General features: G+C 42.9%; 1 protein-coding gene across 1 annotated transcript in view; it reads left to right on the forward strand.

The window, feature by feature from the left end:
- RNLS (renalase, FAD dependent amine oxidase) overlaps positions 1 to 4,947 on the forward strand; it is a 318,654-nt gene extending 313,707 nt beyond the window's left edge. The window contains exon 8 of the transcript XR_011462807.1: positions 4,212 to 4,947. The gene's annotated coding sequence lies outside the window, so the exon portion shown is untranslated. The remainder of the gene's footprint in view (positions 1 to 4,211) is intronic.
- The last annotated feature ends 13,506 nt before the right edge of the window (positions 4,948 to 18,453 follow it).

An 18,453-nucleotide genomic window follows, 5' to 3' on the forward strand; every position in this document is an offset into this window, starting at 1 on the left:
AACACTCAAATGGCTTCAGTTTAGAGATCCTGGAAAACTGGAAAGTGGTTTTTGCCTCTAATGGTCAGAAGTTCACAACTCCTCTCACTCACCACACTCTTTATGAGTACCGCTGGTCAAAATCAAAGGCTCTGGATGAACCACATTTCTTAAAGAAAGAGCCATGTAGGAAGAGGATAAACATACCTGTACTTGGGTAGCTCCTCTTGTTTCTCAACAGTCTTTCTTCCATGAGACCAGCACTGAGAAGCACTGAAAAACAAATGAATACGTTAGGGAGGGTGCTCTAGCCTGGTGACTTTCAATCTTTGGAGTGCATCAGAATCACTTGGGCTTCAACTGGGTATCATCCTGGAGATTCCCAATCAGTACTTTGGAGTGGTGTCTGGAAAATTGCATTTCCCACCAGGAGGGTGGGTGTTGATTTGGCTGGTTTGGGGACCACATTTTTAAATTTTTTTAAATTTATTTATTTTTTATTGAAGGATAATTGCTTTACAGAATTTTGTTGTTTTCTGTCAAACCTCAACATGAATTTTTTTTTTAATATGAACCATTTTTTTAAGTCTTTATTGAAAGTGTTACAATATAGCTTCTATTGAGGCATGTGGGATCTTACCTCCTAGACCAGGAATCAAACCTGCAACCTCTGCACTGGAAGGTAAAGTCTTAAACACTGGACCACTAGACAAGTCCTCTGGACCACGTTTTGAGAGGCAATGATAAGAGTTCTCAAACTTTGGTTGTATACATCATCACCTGAAGCCCCGTGCCACTGAAATAGGAGAGAACCTGCAGCTCTGTATTTTTACCAGGTCACCAAAGTTTCAGAAGCACTGGGACTCAATCTTGGCTGTAAGTTGGAATGACTCGTGAGTGCTCAGTTGCTTCAGTCATGTCTGACTCTTTACGACCCTATGGACTGTAGCCCTCCAGAGGCCTCTGTCCATGGGATTCTCCAGGCAAGAATACTGGAGTGGGTTGCCATGCCCTCCTCCAAGAGATCTTCCTGACCCAGAGATAGAATCTGCATGTCCTGTGTCTCTTGCATTGCAGATGGATTCTTTACCCACTGAGCCACCTGGGAAACCCCTTAGAATGACCAGAGGAGTTTTAAAAACTACTAATGCCAGGCATTCAGTGCTAGAGATTCTGAATTCTGATTCAGCCTGAGCATCAGGAGGTTTCAAAGTCCCTAAGTGATTGAGTGCATATGAAAGCTTGAGAACTCTTGACCTAGAGTAGTGGTTCTCAAGTTTCAATGACCTCAGAGTTACCCAAAGGGCCTTTTAAACCATGGAATGCTAGGCAGGGCCCTCTGTTTCTGGTTCAGTAGGTCTGTGTTAGGGCCTAGGAAATGTGTATGCCTGACAAGTTTCCAGGTGTCAATGGTGTTGCTGACCCAGGAACCACACTTTGAGAACCACTAATCTAGAGAAGGACAGAATAAATTGGGCCTGTGCTTCTTCAACTTGAATTTGTGTAAAAATCAGTGAAGATCTGGTTATAATCCATGTTTTGGCTATGGAGGGTTGAGGGGTAGGGGTGTGAGGGGATAGTTACACGAGTCTACATTTCTAACAAGATCCCAGGTGATGCCATTGCTGCCAGTCAGCAGGCCTAAATTTGGTAGCAAGATCTGGACTGTTTGGGTCCTAGTCCTGGGACGGCATGGAGCCCAAGCCAAGGCGTTTTTTCTAGCGATGCTTCATTGGGTCATGCAATGGGTCCCAGTCCTGGGACAGCATGGAGCCCAAGCCAAGGCGTTTTTTCTAGCGATGCTTCATTGGGTCATGCAATGGGTCCTAGTCCTGGGACGGCATGGAGCCCAAGCCAAGGCGTTTTTTCGTCCCAGTCCTGGGACGGCATGGAGCCCAAGCCAAGGCATTTTTTCTAGCGATGCTTCATTGGGTCATGCAATGGGTCCTAGTCCTGGGACAGCATGGAGCCCAAGCCAAGGCGTTTTTTCTAGCGATGCTTCATTGGGTCATGCAATCAGTTTGTGTCCAAGCTCTGGGTATGAATAAAAAGATCTTTTGCACACCCTTGTTCTCTGCTTGTATATTTTCCTCCATGACTGCAGGGGAAGGAGTCTGATTAAGAATAGGATTCATGTGTTTCTGTGTCCCTGCCCCCGCCCCACCTCAAACCATCTTAATCTCACCATTATTTGCGACAAAACAATACAACGGACAGTTATTTGGGTCCACTGCTTACCATTTTTGCCTAATTACCATACAATAAAAAAATTAGTCAAAACGCATGTCAGATTAGCTTGTGTGAGCTTTATTTGATTATAAGAGTAACCTCCACTCTGGATGCTACAACCTTCAAGGCTGGTTACACATGTGAAATGGTTGTCTGCTCACAACTTCAAAACATCAGAGGGAACACTGGGCATTAGAGACATGGTAAATTATCCAATGTGATGATTTCCTGAAGTAAGGGAATGGTTAAAACTGTGACTGCTAGTTTGAGGGGAAGGGGGCTGTCTATATTCCTCCCTCTTCCAATGTCCTAAACATAAGAGGAAGAGAGGGGCAGGAACAGAAAGAGAGAAAAATAGGATTTAGATAAATGTGATAAATCTGTTCTATTACTTACATTACAGACTGAATGCGTTTAAAAAAAAAACAAAAAAACACCCAATCTAGAGCAATTGCTACAAATCACACATCCTTGATTATATGGCAGTATTCCTGGTGGGAAAGCCAGAGTAGTGAAGGATGGATTTTAGCATGTACTATGCGTTTATTTATGGTACAGCACATCATCAAACAACACTTCACAGCCTCTAAGCTGGCAAACCAGAGGGCTTTGAAGAGAAATAATGAGCTGAGAGGTTCATGACATGCTATTAAAAAGTTTGTGATTGGATTTGGAAAATCAGATGGGTCTCCAAGGAAAGAGACCATTTCTGAGCCATTGCACTCAGAATATTTGTCGAGCTCCAGAGCAGATATTTATGAAAAGAGAGAGTTGTTTTTGTCTCCAATCCAGGTTCTGACTCTGATGTACAGCAGGGAAGCCGCTTTGCACTGCAGACCTGAAGTTCTGGAATAACCATGATGTCACCTTTTTCTACTGATCTGCTACCACTGCACAGAGGCGCGCTATTAGCCCTGTGATGTCTGAGCTTGATTCTCCCCTATGTGGGTTGCAGTTGCAGCCAAAACAAAGTCGGCAGGGGATTTTACAGCCACTGAATTGCTCAAGGTGCTGCGGGGTTCAATGAGGTTGGGGAGATCAGGTCAGGAGACATTAGGAACAAAAAGACAAAAAGAAAGAAAGGCACTGGGACAGTGGGATTTCCGGTTGCCTGGTCTCTGATTTCCGAATCAAGCCTTTGGTCTTCCAATCAGTGATTTGATGCTCTGGGTTTTCACCTTTGAGGTATTCAGTGCTTCTCTGGCAGACGTGATGAGGCAAAGCACCCTGTTCTGAGTGGTGAGTCGTAGATGGAATCCCTTGCACTAAATTAGAAAGGAGACATTTTAGGATATGAGTTCATGAAAGACAAGAGTTTTGAAATGGAAAAAAAAAAAAAAAAGTACACACACACAGTAACACATAACTAGGCCAGCACAGGATGCATTTGCGGTTAAGCCATTTTCCCATTGCAGATGACACTTTAACGCTTTGATTCCCAGAGTCCTCCTGCTCACACCCAGTGGGAAAAGATGCCTTTTAGGCATGCAGCTGCCACCCTAAAACCAGACTGCACCAGAGGTAGAAGGAGGAAGTTCTGGCCACCCGCGATCTCAAACCCTTCCAACTGAGATCGGTCTGTGACTCCTCTTTTCCCCTCCAGCAATGTCATGACATAAACGCATAACCCTCGCTCCCAGAAGATCTTTTGAATCAAACCAACGCTGGAATCAAGCAATGACACCATGAAAGGTGACTTGTGATCATTAGGGGAAAATAAAGGGGGAGTAGGGTGGATAAACTGTTAGGCTAATCAAAAACAAGTAGCTGTTGTTTCTTCTTCAGCTTTCCTCCCCAAAGTCACAAGGATGATGGTACATTTTCTGCGCCAACCAAACTCTGAAATGTGCATGTGTGGGTTTCGTTGGCGTAAAGCTGTTCTTTTTTTTTCTTTCACTGTGGGAAAATGAACTTATTTTCAGTCACCCCTGACATCTGACCACTCGACTGATCACGAGGACACTGTGGTAAACCACAGCTCAACTTGAAATTATCTCTTTCAGGCACGGTTCCTGTATTTTGGATGGCATCAGCCCTGGCTGCCCAGCTTTGCTCAGCTTGCCTCTCTAGGGGTTCCATTTTCACTTTCCTCCGTCCGCTCAAAGTGAGTGGTCTTATTCTAAGATCTTTCAACTGGGCTCGTCCTCAAAATAAGCTGAAGACAAAAAAGGACACCAGCGTTCCCAGCCAAAGCCCTAAAAGTGGCCGATTTATACATAGTGTTCTTTTTTAAAAAGGGCGGGGGTGCAGCGTGGAAAGCCTAAAAACTTTAAACATCCTGGAAAGAAAACCAAAAAAAAAGAAAAGAAAAAAGCCAATTCTCCTGATTAATACCAGGATGATCCAGCAGGGTTTATACATATTCCTTCTGTTTGAATCATCTTGTTTTTTGTAGCTGTTTTACACCTTCAGAATCCTGCCATCTGCCCACTCTAAAGAAACGCAGCAGTTCAGTCCAAAAAACAATGGCTGGAAGACAATCATTTTGAACAAACTCAAGAGGTGGACTTTTCTGCACCCTCCTGGTTAGTGCTACGCTCCTGGGAGGAGAGACAGTGTGGGATGACCCTGAGGCTCAGGCTTTGGGGGCGGCTATCCTCCTAAATAAACCCCACCCCCAACCCCGGGGCCCTGTCGTGCCATCAGGTTGACAAGAGAGGATTTCGTGTACAGATCTGGCCGCCTTCAGGGCTGAGGAAGGAGGAGGAGGAGAGGTGGGCGGCTCCCCGGGCAGTTCTGTCCTACTCTGATCTGCCGAGTGTCACTGGAATGTAGGTCGGCCTTTGCTGGACAACTAGGAGGAGGCTGGAAGCATGTGGACCCCGGACAGGTTCCCCCTCGCTCTCTTCCTGCCCAAGACGGGAGTTAAGAGGCCCAAAGAACGCAGAGAGGCCATCAAGACAGGCGAAAGCGGTCGTTCCTTTCGCTCGCAAAAGCCTGGGAAATCTAAAGCTTAGCAAAGGCTTTATCAGTCCTGGGGCTGAGCCAAGGAGCAGGCTGAAGTTCAGCTGGCTGGACCCAATGCAGCTGCTGGCTCTGCACGCTTCCCACAGGGACTTTTCCTCAGCCCTCTGATTTAGACAGCGAACGGACGGATGATGTGCATGTAGCTGTCGAGGGTGATTGGAGAAACAAAATAACTGGTAATTACCGAGCAGTTCAGGTGGACATATAGAGTGCAGAAAAGGTTTTCTTTCCAGCAGTAAAATGAAGTGTCAGTGTAAGGGCGGCTGGCCTTGTGGAAAGGCTGTAACTTTAAAGGGATACTGGCCAAGGCTTTCCACTGAACGTTCAGGCTTGGTCACTTGCCTTTCCCCCACAGTTCAAAGAGGGATAGAGATATTCCATGAATTGAATTTTTTGTGAATTAAAACATCGATGTCCTGATTTGGGGTAACGAGCATTGCCAAGCTAGTGCTGAGCAGGCAGAAAGGAGGGATAGGACGAATGTGTTGCCTTCGGGGCAAGGCAGAAAAATTGTTCACAAAAGAGCATCATTCCACTGATTGTTCAAGGTCACCAGACTGTGCATGCTCAAAATGGGACTCAAGACTCCCAAATCCCAGTGTCTGATTAATTGTCCTTTGACTAAAACAATGAAAGTAAAATGGATTAACAAAAAACGATTGCTCCAGGCCAAAAAGTTCAGAAAGCAAACAGAGCCTCAAGCAAAGTAGGATTTTCTTTAATTAGGTTGAATGCCTTGGTAATAATCCTGTAAATATGAAATTGTCTTGTGAACAGTAAGTATACTGGTGATTCTGTTTTATCATGCCAGTTAAAAAATGGTGAGTGTTGATGTGCTGTGGTGCTGGCACTGAGGAAGGCATTTTCCCTATGCTGTGTGATTTAACCCTCACAAGTACCTGGTAAGTATGATGGCCACTATATTACTGATGGGGCTAATGCTGATTAAAGCTTTTGACTTGATGTGTAAGTGTCTAGGATTCAATTTTAGGTTTCCGACTTCCATGTTTCACAGCCACGTGTCTTTTGTGTATTCATATCTAGGTTGATTGTTGTAAAGTGTAAATTTCTAGATGAGAAAAACTATGAGCTAAAACAGAGTTAAGTGTTGTTGCTCAGAAGTGTCTGACTCTTTGTGACTCCCCATGGACTGTATCCCACCAGGCTTCTCTGTCCATGAGATTCTTCAGGCAAGAAGACTGGAGTGGGTTGCCATGTTCTTCTCCAGAGAATCTTCCTGACCCAGGGATCAAACCTGGGTTCCCTGCAGTGCAGGCAAATTCTTTACCATCTGAGCTACCACGGGAGATAAACCAGAGCTTTCTTTGAATTACCTACTTGCAATAGTTTGCCCAAATCTGAAGGTAGTGCGGCTGGTCATGAAATGCTAGCATTCTTTTTCATTAATAGTGTGCAGGTTTATAAATAAACTCTGTGAGGAAGACAATATGTACCCTTGATATTTGAAGTGCATGGAGATGTCCAGACATAAAATAGTTTGGCTCTTATAAGAGGAAAATAGTGGTTTGAAAAGTTGGAAAGTTAAAGATATTAGCACACAGGGTGTTCAGTGCTGAGTGCGTGTTGACAAAGCAGGAATAGTAAAGCTAATTCAGTTCGCTTCTTCTTTGAAGGGTGTGGCTGCTGACCTTTCTTAAAATAGAGGGAAAAGACATAGCATCCTATTTTCTCAATTTTGTTATCTTTCATTTTGATGAAGGAAAAGACATGGGGGTATTAAAATAACAGTGCGAGTAATAATCAAGATGACAAAGGGACTGCACCTGCCTGCAGGGTATCTTGCGGTCCAGAAGGAGAGGCAGATGCATAAACAAAACAGGATGGTAGGTGAAAAATACGAACATGTATCAGGCACAAAAAAGAGAGGTACGTAATTACCTAGAGAGAGGACGAATGGGTCAGGAAAAGCTTCACGAGGAGGAAAGCTTGAGCTGGAATTTAAAGATTTTGACTAAGTGGATAATGGAAGAAAAAAGCAAAGTCTGTACAAGGGCACAGAGCGTGAAATGAGCTGACATTTTGGGGCCCAGAAGGAATCTGATATTGCTGGAGGGGAGAGCAGACGGGCTAAGCGTGGAGAGATGAACTGCTGAAGTAGTTGGGAGGCCGGGCCTTGGATGTGGTTTGGTGAGCCACTGATGGGTTTTCGAAAGTGGATTTGAGTTTCCAAAAAATTACTCTTGTGGTGCTGTCAAGATGAATGGCTGGTCACCTGATCAACAAAATGAAAAGCCGGTTGTTTCAAAAAAGTAATTAAATAGACAAACTCCTGCATGACTGATTTTTTTTTTTTAAGAGGCAGAAATAAACAGTGCTAGATATGAAAAGGGACACTGAAGCAGAAAAAGTAAATATTTAAAAATCATAAGGGAATGACATGAACATTTGCAGACCAATATATTTGAAATATTGGTACACCATACAATTTTTAGAAAGCATAAATTATGGAAATAAACTTGAGAAGAAACTGACACTGAATAAATCTATGACCAGTAAGGGGAAAAATTAACTCAACAATCAAAAATATACCACAAAGACTGCTAGCTCCAGAAGGTTTTGTAAACATTTTTTTCCCAAAAAATTTCAAGGAAGAAATAATAACCTCTAACAAATAGCCATTCTAGGGAATAGAAAATGAGAGAAAACTTGTCAATGTGTTTTATAAAGTCATTACAATCCTGATGTCAAAACCAGACAAGGACAAAATAAGACTCAATCTCACTTAAGGACAAAGGTGCAAAAACATTAAATAAATATAAGCAAGAAATCCAAAATGAGTGGGTATATATTATATAAATATCATATAAAATATGTTTCATGTGGCATACAAGAATTGTTTAACATAAGAAAATCAATCATATAATTTATCACATTGACATATTACAAGTGATAATGGGAAACATTCAGGAAAATTCTGTTCCTATTCATAATTTAAAAAAAAAACTTTGCCAACTGATTTGAATCCTAGCTCCGTGGCTTACTAGTTATTATATTTTAGTGCAGGTGAAGACATTCTAAGCTTTGTACCAAAAAGGAAGCTAGTAGATAAGAAGAAGAAAGAGAATGGAGGCAGACAGAATGATTAGGAGGTCATCATGGCAAATCCAGATGTGAAACACACCCTTTGGAGGCTGGAGGAAAGTCCTGATGGTAGAGACAGTTGTCGCTCAGTCTCTCAGTCGTGTCTGCCTTTTCCAACCTCATGGACTACAGCGCACCAGGTCTCCTGGTCCTCCATCATTTCCCGAAGCCTACTCAAACTCATATCCATCAAGTCAGTGATGCCATCCAACCATCTCGTCCTCTGTCGTCCCCTTCTCCTCCCACCTTCAATCTTTCCCAGCATCAGGGTCTTTTCTAATGAATTAGCTGTTTGCATCAGGTGGCCAAAGTATTGGAGCTTCCTTCCAGTGAATATTCAAGACTGATCTCCTTTAGGATGGACTGGTTGGATCTCTTTGCATCCAAGGGACTCTCAAGCATCTTCTCCAACACCACAGTTCAAAAGCATCAATTCTTTGGCGCTCAGCCTTCTTTATGGTCCAACTCTTACATCCATATGTGACTACTGGTAGAGATAGACGGAGGGCAGATTTCAGCAATAGTTAAGAGAAAGACTGATAGAAGCTGTTAATTGACTGGATGTGGGAGAAGGATCATAATGAAGAAATAGGAGTCCCTTATGACTCCCAGCTTTCTGAATTAGGTGGCTCTGTGGATGGTAATTCAATTAGTCAAAATCAAAAATGCAGTTTGAAGGTTTTTTTTTAATGGTATATATATTTATTTATTTTCAATTTTTGGCTGTGCTGAGCCCTGATGCACATGGGCTTTCTCTAGTTGTGATGAGCAGGGGCTACTCTTCGTTGCTGTGCATGACCTTCTCGTGCAATTTGAAGGTTTTTCTGATGTTAGCAAAGGGGAAGTCTTGCATGAGGGGGAAATTACTAAGAGAAATGAGTGCCATCAGCCTGGAAAAGAGCTTTGCCATTACTGGATTTCAATAACAGGAGAGAGAGAGGAGAATTACCAGATTTTGAAGCCCACAGTAGACCTGGGTCTGACAAAGTTACCACTTAATAAATGTTTACTGAACTAGGCCAAAGATAACAGCAGTGTGCAGAGTGCATGAATGAGTAAGGAGCTGAGGCTTTTGTGTACCCAGCATCACAGTAGGCGAGAAAAAGGAAAGTCTACCGTGGAAGTATATAGTTAATCTAGGGTTAAGAAGTACCTTAACAGCACCCCACTCCAGTACTCTTGCCTGGGAAATCCCATGGATGGAGGAGCCTGGTGGGCTGCAGTCCATGGGGTCGCTAAGAGTCGGACACGACTGAGCGCCTTCACTTTCACTTTTCACTTTCACGCATTGGAGAAGGAAATGGCAACCCACTCCAGTGTTCTTGCCTGGGAAATCCCATGGATGGAGGAGCCTGGTGGGCTGCAGTCCATGGGGTCGCACAAAGTCAGACATGACTGAAGCGACTTAGCAGCAGCAGCAGCAAGAAGTGCCTAATAGTGGTAATACTGCTGATACAAATATTTTTACCACTGAAAACAGAGCAAAGAGGGAAAGATATTTCTATTTTCTTAAATCTTGCTCTATCACATATGTTGTTATTACATCTTTGCATTAAAAATTAAGCTTTGTTCACAATGGGTTTAATCTGTATAGGAAATCACAAAATGTAATACTTTGGTCCTCAGTGATTCCCACGTGCCCAAGGCACTGTGTCCATAGGCTGGCAGCTACCAGAATAGCCTTTTTCTTCTCCCTTCGTTTCTTTAATTTGCTCTCCCAACTTGGTAATATCAACATATATCCCACTTATTATGTTATGACTTGAATACATATCAAAATTTGTAGCAATAAACCAAGTGAAATCATCACTTTACTATGTATGTGCAAAGTGTCCAGAAAGTCATTTCCTGGCTAAACATCCCACCACCCATTCTTTTCCCAGTGGTCAAGACTATAGAGCATGGAAAGTGACTTGGAAGCAGTCATCCTAGAGAAGGCAGCATCAGGCAGCTGCCAACCAGTTTCGTTAATAGGAAGACCAGTCTTCTCTAAGACAGTTGAGAATGATGATGACTTCATTGGGCTTTAAGGAAATTTATTTAGGCATGAATTGGGTGGAGAGTGCTGGAAAAGTAGAAGTGGCCCATCTAGAGTTTGGTAATTATTTCACAACTGCCTGGCGCTTAAACCTTTGGGATACCAGATTACAGATGGCATTACCCAGGGACAAAACCCAGATCAGAGGGAGAACATACTAGAACCCTTTGCCAGGAGCAGTCTCCTGCCATAACCATCCAAGTGGCAGGATCCACCGCAGGACAAAGGAACTTTTGAAAGGGACTTGAAAAAAAGAGTTCAGTTACTCTGCGGTTAACCCATCAAAGACGTCTTCCTGTAACCCAGAGGACAGCAGACTCGACATGTGCTGGCCATTTGGAAAACAGATTCATATGGAGTAGATCAAACATTTCAGGAGAGCCCGCCTTGAAAAGATGGAGCCTTATGAAAATCATTAAGCAATTCGTTGATATTTATTTGCTTACACTGTGCTTCAGCAAAGCAAGCAGGAAGATGAGGATAAGAGCCATTGACCCAGTTTCAGAGGCCCTAGTTCAGGAATGAAGGATTCCCTTACACGCTTGATTTTAAAGAGCCTTTTAAGAAGACATCCTACCACACAGCTGGCATGGGGAGGCCGTCTTGGCTCCGTCCGACTGTGTATTAGGTTAACAACCACCTCAAGCTTCTTAGAAACCTAGAAATCCCCAGGCTGTTAAAGGAATTCCACCGGGCTAAGAAAATGCTTGCAATCACAGCACTTGAAGCAGAAAAATATTTCCAAACATCTTCCTTTCTCGCTCTGTGTTGCTTTGTGTAACCCACTCCCAGCCTCCCAAAACCCCGGGTGGCTCCACAGCATACCCAATAATCTGTCCTTCTTAATGAGCCAAAACTCTTCATTCATGGCTTAGGTCCATGGACTTGGGAATGAACAAGAAGCAAGTCTGTGTTTTCACATTGAGAGTTACCAGGTTATATTGTGCACAAGTTTCTTCTAAAGTAATTCCACTGTCTGATGCGGGGAACTATGCCTGCTATAAAGTTTAAGGAAGTGGCCCCTCCAGATTCTTCGGTCTCTTAGCCTCAACTTCCCTTCCACTCAGATGCAAAGTTTCTGTGAGTGGAGAAGGTATCAGTAGAATGTCATCATTCTTACACTCGGGCTTTCAAGTGATCTGTTCTCTGGGAGGGGCCAAATGCATCGCCTCAGAGGCACTGGGGAGTCGGTTGGCTCTTGAAAGCTGAGATCAACTTCTCCCAGCACATGACAGAGGTTGAAAAATCTGTCCTCCAAATAGTCAACACATATGTTCTGAAATTCATTAAGTTCCAAAATCAAAAAACAAATTTAAAAGATCCAGCATTGGTTCTTGTACAAAGCAGATACTCAAGGAATGCTTGTTGACTGATGAATTTCTTAGCTGATAAATATGAGAAATACAGTCTGTTGTGTATTTCATGGTAGCTGAGGTTGCTAGGAAGACATTTGTCCCCAGTTTATCATTATACAAGTTTTAGAAAATGAATTATCTAAACCCTAGCTGTGTTTGAAGGACAACTTTCCTCACAAAGCTTTCCTGATAACTCTGTGCTTTGTCACTTTTGAAGGGGGACAATTGTCACTTGGCTTTGAGTTGTTAATTAACTTTTTGTTATCTTCCCAACTTCATGATCCTGCAAAGGAAAAGTTCTGTCTTATTTTTTATTTACTTAAATTTTAGGGGTTACCCCTTCAGGATCCAATATGAACTTTTGCATAAATCACTCAATAACTATTTGTTTCCAGATCGATTCATTCTTTGATACATGTTAAAAATATAGTCTGGTCTGTGCCTTGTGACAGCTGAAGTTGCAGTACACAGAAAGTGTCATTCTCTGCTATTTTTTTACAGCCTGTATTTAGAAGAAATGTTGTCTTAGAAGAGCTTTTCTGTGATCTCAAGTTAGGTATAGATACAAGTATTTAAGAGGGAATAATGTAGAGACATTACTTTACCAACAAAGGTCCATCTAGTCAAGGCTATGGTTTTTCCTGTGGTCATGTATGGATGTGAGAGTTGGACTGTGAAGAAGGCTGAGTGCCGAAGAATTGATGCTTTTGAACTGTGGTGTTGGAGAAGACTCTTGAGAGTCCCTTGGACTACAAGGAGAGCCAACCAGTCCATTCTGAAGGAGATCAGCCCTGGGATTTCTTTGGAAGGAATGATGCTAAAGCTGAAACTCCAGTACTTTGGCCACCTCATGTGAAGAGTTGACTCATTGGAAAAGACTCTGATGCTGGGAGGGATTGGGGGCAGGAGGAGAAGGGGATGACAGAAGATGAGATGGCTGGATGGCATCACTGACTCGATGGACATGAGTCTGAGTGAACTCCGGGAGATGGTGATGGACAGGGAGGCCTGGCGTGCTGTGATTCATGGGGTCGCAAAGAGTCAGACACGACTGAGCAACTGAACTGAACTGAACTGAATGTGTTTTATGCAGTAAAGTAAGATAACAAGTGTACAGATATTGCAACATTGCAGTGACATTTTTGTTGATTGACAGAGATGCTGATTAATTTCTAATAGGCTCTTAACAGCCATTTCTGAGAAGCCTTTAGTATGAGAGTTACTTTGTAGATCAACTAATTAGGCTTTTAGAATACAAGACCTAGTCTTGATGCTTCTTGTACTAAGAAATAAGCAAGGAAGAAAAGGAGGGGGAGAGACAGAGCAAGTGAGGAAAAAGAAAAAGAAAGGAAGAAAGGGAGGGAGGGAGAAAGAAACTGTTAAAATATCCACATACATGATCTAAACACTTATTAACTAATGACTTGCGTACATAACAAATATGTCAATATTGGAAGTTGAATGAAATAAGAAATTCTAACCCCAGAAATATATTTGAGGATCTTTCTCCCACAAAACGTTGTTATCAGTGACCACTTTGCCCAGAGCCATCTCACTTCCAGGCCTAAGGAAAGCCCATCGTGGGAGTTTACCTAACACTGAGCTGCTGAGAAGCACTCTGTGTATCAGTGCTTCAGCTGGGGGTGTTCTTCCAAAAGAGGCCCAGAAAATGGGCCTTTACTGACACTTGCACTTCTTGTTATCCCAACAGTAGCCTCCCCCACAGCAGATGTTGACTCCTTTCAGTGGATTCTGTGGGCATCCTCTCATTTAAGGACTACGTGGAGGTAGAGGCTGCCTTTTTTATTTGAGGAGGGCTGATACACGAGAGATGCTCAATACCTATTTGTTGAGAAAGTACATTTTCATATCAGCCCCATGAAATAACAGTAGGAGGCTTGTTTACCGGCTGGGGGAATACAAATGTGAAGAGAATAAGTCACTTGCTTGAGATCTCCAGTGAGCCCTGATTTTTTTCCACCCTGGCTCTCTGAGTAGCATCTCTGCTGAGCCTCCTGTGAGAAAGCAACCATTTACCTTGGTATGCCATCATTATATCTGAAGTGCTACTTTCTAGGGTATCCTTTCCTTTTGCTGATAAGTTAAAACAAACAAACAAACAAACATTTTGATCCCTTGAAGATGATTAGATATTAAAAAAAAAAAAAAAAAAAAAAAGGCTAAACCAACAAGGCTATATAATAGTCTTTTTCTGGTGAATTTTTTCCTAAATCAGAAAATGGTTACTTAGACAGCTCAGAGCTCAACTCTTCTTCCTTTATCAAGACTTCCTTCACATGGAAAGTGGCTCGTACTCCACGGAGTGTGCCACCAGTGTTTACAGGCTGCCAAAGTTTTCTGCCTCTTTCTTAAAAGAGCCAGGACTTTTCTTTTCAGAACTTTATGACACAAGCAAAACCCAGTCACTTTCAAACACTGTTATACCTCAGTTTCCTTAAAATATTTTAGAAAACTTTCCATATCTTATTAAAGTATTTAAGTATAATACAAGTTTTCAGTAGCTATCTTCACATAAATACTCTACTGAAAGAACAAAAATTTCTAAAGAGGTAGACAAATATTGATCAGGAACTACCAAAAACTTACTATATAATTTCTTAATTAAGTACATGTGTTATATTTGCACATACAAGAGTGCACAGAGATAACAAGAGCTCAAAATGGCACATGCCTCCCCAAACCAAAACCTGTGTTTTAGCAAAACACATTTCAATACTATTCCACATGTGATATACTTTTACTATATAAATAAAGAAAAAAAACGGAGTAATAAAACCTATCAGTCCATGTTGCTTCTCTGATAGCTCAGTGGTAAAAAATCCATCTGCAATGTAGGAGACACAGGTTCAATCCCTGGGTAGGGAAGATTCCCTGGTGGAGGAAATGGCAACCCACTCTAGTATTCTTGGCTGGAAAATCCCATGGACTAGGAGCCTGGCAGGTTACAGTCCTTGGGGGTCACAGAGTCCGATATGACTGAACACTCACGTAATCCATATTGGCCATTTGTACTGAATTAAACATTGCCAAAGACTGTATATCAATGAAAAAACTTGGAGAGGAAAAAAGAATAGATAAATTGCATTGTAATATCACTGGAAGATTACCTGGATCCGAGTAGATGGGTAGATAGGCATTTTGTATAAATTGACTCAATCATATATTTTTTTAATTGATATATAGTTGATTTAAAATGTCATATTAGTTTCTGGCATAGAGCAAAGTGATTCATATATGTATTATTTTCCATTTTTATTACAGAATATTGAATATAGTTCCCTGTGCTATACAGTAGGAGCTTGAAGTTTATCTATTTTATACACAGTAGTGTGTATCTCAGAGAAGGCAATGGCACCCCACTCCAGTACTCTTGCCTGGAAAATCCCATGGATGGAGGAGCCTGGTAGGCTGCAGTCCATGGGGTCGCTAGAGTCGGACACTACTGAGCGACTTCACTTTCACTTTTCACTTTCATGTATTGGAGAAGGAAATGGCAACCCACTCCAGTGTTCTTGCCTGAAGAATCCCAAGGACTGGGGAACCTGGTGGGCTGCCGTCTATGGGGTTGCACAGAGTCAGACTGAAGCAACTTAGCAGCAGACTTAGCAGTGTTTATCTGCTAACCTCAAACTCCTAATTCATCCCACCCCCACCCCCTTTCCTGTTTGGAAATCATAAGTTTGTTTTCTAAGTCTGTGAGTCTGTTTTGTAAATAAATTCATTTATATCTTTTTTCAGATTCCACGTATAAGTGATATCATATAATACTTATCTTTTTCTTTCTGTTTTACTTCACTGAGCATGATAATCTCTAGGTCCATCTCGACCGTGTTCTTCATCTTGCAACTGAGATGACCATTATTCAGGAAGCTGCTATTCATTTGTATTGAGTGAGATATGGTATGTAAACCACACAGCACCACATCTGGCACATGGGCTTGGTGTTTTGTTCTAGCCAACCATGTCACTTATTGATACCACCAAGGCCACTCCAAGAGGAGGAAACATTATAATGAAATTGGTCATGCTTGTCAGCTTTGAATACTACTCCTATTATGACCATGCTCTCCATTAGTGGCATTCATTTTATATCTGTTAAGAATGAATTTAGTTCTATATGAAACACAATAAAACACCAGTTGCCAAACATATCTTCTCCATGCCTGATTTAATTAAATCTCACCCATCCATCAAAGCTCGTTTTGAATGCCACCCCCTCCATTACATCTTTGCTGATCTCTCCAAATGTTTTCATTCTGTCTTGAACATCTTAAAAACTTTGGCTGTTACTTCTTCAAGGATACTTAGCCTGCTCTGCCCGTCATGTTACTGTCTCTTTGCCTGATCCCAATTAGATTTCAAGTCCCTTGAAAGCCAGGATCCGTCTAATCTTTACATTTCCTACAGGCTAAGCAGGGCTTCCCAGGTGGCGCTAGTGGGCAGAACCTGCCTGCCAATGCAGGAGACATAAGAGATGCAAGGCTTGATCCCTAGGTCAGGAAGATCCCCTGGAGAAGGGCATGCAACCCATTCCAGTATTCTTGCTTGGAGCATTCCATGGTCAGAGGAGCCTAGTGGGCTATGATCCACAGGGTCGCAAAGAGTCAGACAAAACTGAAGTGACTTCGCGTACACACAAGCTAAGCACAGGGCATTGGACTTAGAAGTTCAATAAAAATGTGTTGAATTGCAGTGAATCACAACCCACCCTGGCTACCAGGCGTTGGGCCAGCTTCAGAGTGCAGAACACAATGGCTTCTTGTGTTCGCTGCTGCGCGCACCCACCGGCATACACTAAACACCTGGAAACATGGGGCTACTTAGTTGCTTGGCAAATACTCTTCCTCCCAGGGTGTCTTCCCTTTTGAAGAGGCTGCTCTGACAGCTGGCCTGCTGCTGGTTAGAAGGGGCACTCCCTGCAATGGTCCATCAATGCAACAAACGGCCAAATTCACGGTGCCAGAAACTAAGAAAAGAGAAGGATCCAAGTAGGAGAGCCTCGGTGCCAAGAATGCACTCTCAGATTGATCACTAAGAGGGAAGCTGGGAGCTCGGCAATGCAGAAAACAATGTTGAATTTCCACCGAAGCCTCTTCTGTCTTCTGCCCCCCCTTTCTTTCTCCATCCTCCTATTTCCCTCTCCGGTACCCCATCCTCCACTGTCACTTGGTCTTGAGGAGCTTAGAGTTCAACCCTAATTATGAGGAAGAAGCCTCCACTCCAGTGAGGTCAGGGCCATCTCCCACTTCCTCTCTGGGATGCTCTCCCAAGATGCTGTGGCAGCGATGCTCCTGCTCTTTATTAAATACAAATTGCACTGAGCAGCTTCCAGGAACTTGAGTGGAAAGTTGATTCCCCCCAAACCCTCAAGGCATTTCCCAGATCCTGAAAGGATTATTTATTATTATTATTTACAGGCCTACACCATTGTTTCAAAGTTTCCTTAAAGGAACAGCATAGAATAAGCATGCAGCCTCAGAATGCACCCTTAGATTCTGACATAATCTGTCAGATTCTAGTCGGCCATCAGGGCAGAAGGGAACAGGCTTCTCCCTGAAGCTCAGGCAAGGTTGGCAGATTTGCAAAGATAAATACAGGACACCCAGTTCAATTTGAATTTCAGATAAATGATGAATAATGTTTTAATATAAGTATGTCCCCAATATTGCATGGGACATACTTGTACTAAAACAATATTTGTTGTTTATCTATAATTCAGGTTGAACTGATTATCCTGTATTTTATCAGGCAACCCTAACCCAGGGAGAGTCAAGACCATCAAGAGATTTTCCCCAACAAAAGCTTCTTTTAAAGCCCTGGCTGAATGGTTTTGGACGACATTTCAATTCAGGCCCCTGCATTTTCCCTGGAGTGTGAGCTCCATGTCATAGAAAAACAATTAGGAGAATGAACATTCAGCGAACATTCCGCCCCTTCCTTGCCCTCAGCAGCCTGTGGCAGACTGCTCCCCCTCAAGCAGCTGGGGAGGAAAAAGCTCTCTCTTTTAAGACAGCTTTCCCCTCCCCTTTCACAGATTGGATTGTTTCTGAGATGTGCTGGAGAGCCGCTTTGGCTAATTGCTTGCAGACTGCGATCCAACCAGGCTTGCCAACTGTGGAGGCAGTATGGAGGGGCTAAGAGGTACGGAGGAGGAGTCTGGCGTCAGGGGGACTGGGTTTGGGATTCCGGCTCTGCCACTTCCTGCCTGTGACACGCTGGGTGAGTTGCTTAACCTCTCTGAGCCCTGGTCGCCACATCCATAAAATGAAGGAATTCACAGGGTGGAGGGGACGGTGACATGAGACTGAAGCATGTCCAGTGCTTGTCACCGTGCCTGACACATAGCATGTGCTCCTTTAACCTTAAGGAGCTATTGTTATTATTGTGTCTCTTTGGTATGTCACACAGGACAGAAACCAAGTCTACTCAAGCCTGAGATTTGGAAATGTCGGAACACAGATTCTAGAAGGCCATTAAGCCCTATATACCCAGAAAGGGTAACTCACTTGAAGCCTGGCTCCATTGCTCTCCAGTCCCTGCCCCATTCAGTCTGGTAGACTGAACCCCTCTGAAGTCAATGATTAGAACACCAATGGACATGAATTGTTGTTGTTATTCTTGTTCAGTCACCAAGTTGTGTCAGATTCTTTGTGATCCCATGGACTACAGCACGCTAGGCTTCCCTATTCTTCACTATCTCCCAGCATTTGCCCAAACTCACATCCATTATGTCAGCGATGCCATTCAACCATCTCATCCTCT

This window comes from Bos mutus, chromosome 26 (assembly GCF_027580195.1).
Source record: "Bos mutus isolate GX-2022 chromosome 26, NWIPB_WYAK_1.1, whole genome shotgun sequence".
NCBI classification, from domain to species: domain Eukaryota; kingdom Metazoa; phylum Chordata; class Mammalia; order Artiodactyla; family Bovidae; genus Bos; species Bos mutus.